Here is a 6,892-nt window from a genome sequence, read left to right as displayed (position 1 = left end):
ATTACTGATAAACCTTCCCTTTCTAGTTGTGAATAACCCTTCTCGGCTGCAGAGGGGGTTCCGGAGACATAGCCGATTGGCCTTTCAGAACCATCTTCAATTCTGTGTGCTAGGTCGTTTCAAAGGGTATTTAAGTGTGGATCACATTGGAGTTACATGTAAACCAGACCAGATAAATCTGACAGATTGCCTTTCCTGAAGGACATCACTAAACCAGATGATGCCACCACTAAACACATCTTCCCCTCCCCTCTTCAGTCAGCATTCCAAAGGGACCATTCCCTTTGCAAGACCCTGGTCCACTCCTCTGTCACACCCAACACTGTGTCCTTTTCCCACAGCACCTGCCCATGCAATCCCAGGGGGTACAACACCTGCTCTTTTACTTCCTCTCTCCTCACTGTCCCTAAAATATTTCTTCCAGGTGAAACAGTGATTTACTTGTACTTCTTTAAATTTAGTCTACTGTATTCACTGCTCACAATGTGGTCTCCTCTACATTGGGGAGATCAAATGCAGACTCAGTGACCGCTTTGTGGAACACGTTCCATCAAACTGCAAGCACGATCCTGACTTTCCGATTGCTTGCTATCTTAATTCACCACCTTGCTCTCGTTCACATTTCTGCCCTCAGCCTGCTGCAATATTCCTCTATTTTGACTTTTTTTTTTAAACCAAAGGCCAGTCTGTATCTTGTCTGCACGTTTTTGCTTTCAGACAGAGCTATCCATTATTTGGCCATAAACACCTACTCTAGACCAAGGTTTCTTTCTTTACAACAACCATAACCACTGCCTTTCCTTGTGGTTCCATGACATCCTTGTTATTTCATATCTTTTGCCCTTTAACCTATACAAAACCTTTGCTTTTGTTCCACCTCCCCCTTTCAAAAGTACAAAATCAATCACATTTCTCCCTCCCTTCATTTCCAAAGAAGAGTCATATTCAACTCAAAACCTGAACTTTGTTTCTCTCTCTAGATTACTGACTTTTTCCAACATTCTGTTTTTATTTCAGATTTCCAGCATCTCAGGACTTTGCTTTTATTTTAGTGAACCAAATAGACTTTTATGACAATCCAGTAGTTTCATCATCATCATCAGAGACTAGCCTTTGATTTCAGATTTATTAATTAACTAAATTTAAATTTCTCCAGCTGTTATGGTGGGGTTTGAACTCATGTCTCTGGAGAACTAGTGCAGACTTGTCCACTAACTTTAGCTGCCATTCCCGTCAAGACCACAGAACATAATAACACAAGAATGATCGGGGTGAAGAAAAAGCCATTCAGTCAACTGAAGCTCACTCCTTAGGTAGTTTAGCTCTTTTGTCATTATGACTACACCCAGGTGGATTGAAGTCAAACATTGGTAGGCAAAACAGGGAGACTTTCAAAGAGGAGACGATTTAGGTACAGAATTTATATATTTCCATGAGGGGGAAAAGAAGGCTATCCAAAAGCTCCCTGGATGATTCAAGATATGGCTGTTAAAATGAGCAGAAATAGACTTAGGATAATTGTGAGGTTCATAATACAGTTGAGAACCAAGCTGAATGGAGACGAGATCGAAATAAGAGAATTAGTAACAAAGACAGAAGGCGGAATTTTCCTTTCTGGAGACTGAAGTGCAGTGGGGGGGTGGGAAAGTCAACGTGATTCCTGCTGGGTGTTGGGGTGGATTTTCATGCCAGATCTTATGCTTTTCAGCTCATTAATTATGTGAGAAGCTCATTGAATCTCCTGGCATGGCAGGCAGTGATTCGTCCACCCCACTGTTACCTTATGAGGTCAAAGGTCCTGAAACTATATTTAAATGGCACTTAGACACACATTCACTCACTGCAGGCCAGGAGTGGGCTGAATGTCTACATGAGCATGGTGCCCAAAAGAACCAAACCCTCCGCTCCACAGTTCAGTGAGGCCTCCCTGGAGAATCTTTTCCAGTCCGTCCAGGAAAGGTGGGAAGTCCTCTTTCCTTGGCCTGGGAGGAGGTCGCCAGGGAGGTCAGCACCTGTGGGCAACAGAAAAGGACTGCCCTGCAGTGCCAAAAAGGGATGAATGATCTGATCTGCTCCACCATAGTAAGTGAACCTTCTTCTCACTCCAAACTCAACACTCTCATAAGGGCACCAGGCAGTTTAAGGGTTAAAGTCCACAGGGATGTCACACACTACCAGCAGATGGGACATCAGCACTGACTGTCTGTCAAACACGTTAAGTCCCCATCTCATGCAAGGTCCTGCACCAACGGTGTCTTCACCACTTAATGGGGAGAGCTCAGCACATACAGCAGGCACGCATGCTTCTGAACTGCTTTTTCATCTGTAGTGCTCACAGTCAATCCATCTGTCTTTAGTCAGAATAAGATTTCCCAGGACAAAAAAGAGAGAGATCAAAGACCGCAGGGGAAACTGAGTTGAGGTCACTCTCACAGTACGAAGAGCAGGCCGCAGAGCTGGCTGGAGAGGATCAGGATCATTCCTGCATGGAAGGCGAAATTGTCCTCCCCCAGCAAGCCAGGAGGGTCCATCTAGTATACATTGGCCACATGCAGACAATGACTGTGAGTGACCTGTAGTTTAGGAGCTATCTAGTCAATCACTAATTATCTCTTTCATCACTTCCAGCCACCAGCAAAAAAAAAGCGAAGGATATCCTCCTCCAGACGACTTAGCCTCAGCCTCCAGGCCACCTCAGATGAGGAACAGACCAACGATCTGATGAAGACACGTCACTGTGTTCACCTGCACCCTCCACCAGCACAGATACACACACCTTGGTAGGTCTTAGTTCTACAGCAAGCTCAGGTTCATAATCTGATGATCACCTCACAGATACAGGGTCCACAGCAGGTGGAGGCAGTGGCAGCCAAAGTCCTTGACACTCAGGGGACTGCTGCAGACCAGGCCCCTGCAGAGTCCGAGTTCAATGATGAGCCTCTGCAATTAACCCAAAGAGAAATGTTGGAGGTGCAAATACAGGCAGAGGAACATCAAGCAAAGTTGTCACAGACCGTCAGCAGAATGAAAAGAAGGATGGAAGACTCCGTCCACATTCTGACTGATGCCATGGCTCTAGCCTACGAGTGCATTGCAATCTCCATGGGTAGGATGGCAGCCACCTTGGCGACCCAGCAGTTTCTGCTGGATTTGCACTCAGACCTGCTCACCATCAGTCCAGTCATGGGTGTGTTCCAGCAGTGGCTAGGAAAGGGGGGGCAGAATAAATGGGGCACCTCGAACATCCTCTAGGTGCCCTATCTCCTCAAGGAGTCAGGGAGGGGCTTTCAGGCACCAAAAGGGAGGAGGGGCGTCAGCCAGACACCACAGGACCTCCTGCCCAGGAGTCTCCAAGGGTGTCCTGCTGCTCCAAACCCCCTCTGCCTGTGACCCCATCTACTCCAGCTGGTCAGGCTGAGGAGGGTGCACTTGCAGCAGAGCAGGACACCTTTAGCAGCCAGGCCCTTCCAGATCTCAGGCCTCCAGAGGATGCCGACCAAAGTCATCTCAGATAACAGGGAATAGCAGTCAGCAGGCTGCCTCCACCTCTGCTGATGTCGATGCCGCACCTAGACATAGCGATAGAGTAAGGAAAATTAATAAGTTGTGAATGCACAATGGTGGCATGGTGTTCATTCACTGTAGATACACTTTTCCTTTTTGTAAATATATTTTGCTTTTATCCTCTCCAAGCCTGAGGGATTGAATGGCTCATCGATGTGATTCAATGTCCTGCGTTCATTCGAGGGTACCAAATGACAACCCCCGCACACGCCCTGCCGCCCGACCCGAGTTATCCCCGACCGTCAGTTCCATGAAGTCTCACTCAATGTCATTATAATCAATCGCCTTTAGTTCCACATCAGTGACATAAACAAAGGCACTTCCTATGTGAAAATAGTGGATGGACGATACACATATGCAGACACAAAGGGCCAAATGGCCTCCTTCTGCGCATTAAGATTCTGTGATTCTGTGATGTACCCCTTGCATCTGAGGCATTGTCTATTCAGAACTGTTCATGGAACATTAATGATTATCCTGATGCTGCCGCACCGAAATCTACTCCTTGTGGATGTTACAAGTATTTATCACGACTCACAGTGGAGTCTTTCCACCCAAGTACACTTTGCAATGGCCTTTATTTTATGTCTGCGAGGTTTGGTAAAAGCATTATTCGTCATCGAATGCCACAGCCTTTCAAGCCTCCCTGCAGTGTTATTTTGTCTCTGTTTTTAAGGCTGAACATTATTCCTTCATCTGTCCCTGCTACCCCCATGCATGAAATGGGCGATGGAAGTTGGTTCCACTCGGTGTCATTTGATATGTCTGCTAGACAGGAATGTGTGTGTGATGTCAGAAGTGTGTGCTCATCCTGATGAAGCTGTCCAATTACCTGTGAGGATGTTACTTTGCTCCTGAACGGCTGCCTAGCTTTTCTTGATGGAATCCCTCTGCGAGGTCACAGAACGCCAATCTATATGGAATTCATTACATGACTGCAAACGGTGTATTAGGGTTCATACCAAAGATCAACCTATGGTGAGATGGACAGTCTCAAGGACTGTAATGGTATGAAAGCGATGCTCTAGCACATCTAAGTGCTCCTCAGTGTTTGTTAAGGGACTAAGTTATCATTGACTGTTGTGTCAAAACTGACTGTGCCACATCTCTCACAGATGCCAAGGCAATGCAGGATGGAAACTGGGCAGGCTTCTGACGAATGCAAACTAATGAGCGTTTGTCAATAATCACACGATGGTCCTTCTGAACCACTCAGAGTAATGCTAACAAAACTCCAACGTGAGTCGCGATAAGTACTTACAACATCCACAAAGAGCAGATTTCAGTGTGGCAGCATCAGGATAATCACTAACATTCCATGAACAATTCCGATGAGGGCACATAACGGGTGCCTCAGATGCGAGGGTTACATGTGTATTGTCCAGCCATCACTTTCACACAGCGGTCACATGCTCCCTAGGCTACTGCATCTTCCAAGGCTGTTCCCATCATTAGGGTTGATGGTGACTTATGCTTCCTCCAGTATAATTTTGAGATTGTCACCTTCAATATCTCACGAAATGTTATCACTGAAGGTCTTATTGTTTCCCCTTCATTGAAGCGTGAGAGAACTGCACTCATATCAATTTGCCTTCCCCTAATTCCTCCTGGAATGTTGTAGTTATGAGGTTATATGGGTACATCTTCCACATCATGCCTGTGTAATGGCATCCTCATGTGGCGCATCTGAATCCTTGCCCTCTCTAAATTCATCCCCTTCAACATCCTCCTCATCTGAGGAGATGTGTAGCTCCTCCATATTTCCCTGTGGCAAAACATCTCATTTTGCAATGCTAGGTTGTGCAGGACGTGTCAAACAATGATAATATTGGACACCCTATGTGGTGAGTATTGGAGACTCATACCTGATCGGTTCTAACATCTGAAACACATCTTTAAGAGGCCAATAGTCTGCTCTATTAAGCAACTTGTGGCTGATTATACAGGACGTCGGACCAGGAGAAGGCCATTCAGCCCGTCGAGCCTGCCACACCATTCAATTAGATCACAGCTGATCATTTACCTCCACACCATTTTCCTGGGCTGGACACAGGCCATTCAGCCCGTCGAGTCTGCCACACCATTCAATTAGATCACGGCTGATCATTTACCTCAGCACCACTTTCCCGCGCTATTTCCATAATCCCATGATGTCATTAGTCTCCAGAAATCTGTCGATTTCTGTTTTGAACATGCTCAATGATTGATCTTCCATGGACCTCCGGGGTAGAGAATTCAAAAGATTCACCACCCTCAGTGAAGAAATTCCTCCTCATTTCAGACTTAATCTCAGAATAAGAGGTAGGCCATTTATGTCTCCTGGTTTTAGACTCACTAGCCAAGGGAAACATCTTCTCTACATCTACCCTGTCACACCCTGTAAGAATTTTGTAAGTTTCAATGAGGTCACACCACATTCTTTGAAACTCTAGGGAATACAGACCCAATCTCCCCAATCTCTCCTCATAAGACATTCCTGCCATTCCAGGGATTAATCGTTTGAACATCCAATGCACTCCCTCTGTGGCAAGTATTTTTTTGATTCATTCAAGGGATGTGGGTGTCACTGGCTAGGCCAGCATTTATTGCCAATCCCTAAATGCCCTTGAGAAGGTGGTGGTGAGTTGCCTTCTTGAATGCAACAGAAAAGGAAATATTGGCAATACATGGATAGAAAGGGTGGATTTAACAGACCTCTGGATTTTATTGCATAACATAGGTACACCCACAGTGATGTTAGGGAGGGAGTTCCAGGATTTTGACCCAGCAACATTGAAGGAATGGCAATATATTTCCAAGTCAAGATTGTGAGTGGCTTGGAGGGGAACATCCAGGTGGTAGTGTTCCCATGTGTCTGCTGCCCCTGTCCTTCTAGATGGTAGTGGTCATGGGTTTGGAAGGTGATGTCCAAGCAGGCTTGATGAGTTTCTGCAGTTCAGTCTTGTAGATGGTACACACTGCTGCCACTGTGTGTCACTGGTGGAGGGAGTGGACATTTGTGGATGGGGTGCCAATCAAGTGGGCTGCTTTGTCCTGGATGGTGTCAAGTTTCTTGTGTTGTTGGAGCTGCTCCAGGAAAGTGGAGAGATTTCCATCACACTCTTGACTTGTGCCTTATAGATGGCGGACAGGCTTTGCGGAGTGAGGAGTTGAGTTACTTACCACAGGATTCTAAGCGTCCGATCTGCTCTTGTAGCCACAGAATTTATACGGCTAATCCAGTTCAGTTTCTGGTCAATGGTCACCCCCCAGGATGTTGATATTGGGGGTTTCAGTGATGGTTATGCCATTGAATGTCAAGGGGCGATGGTTGGATTCGGTCTTGTTG

This window comes from Carcharodon carcharias, chromosome 6, assembly GCF_017639515.1.
Source record: "Carcharodon carcharias isolate sCarCar2 chromosome 6, sCarCar2.pri, whole genome shotgun sequence".
NCBI lineage: Eukaryota > Metazoa > Chordata > Chondrichthyes > Lamniformes > Lamnidae > Carcharodon > Carcharodon carcharias.
Note: the sequence above shows the minus strand (reverse complement) of the source record.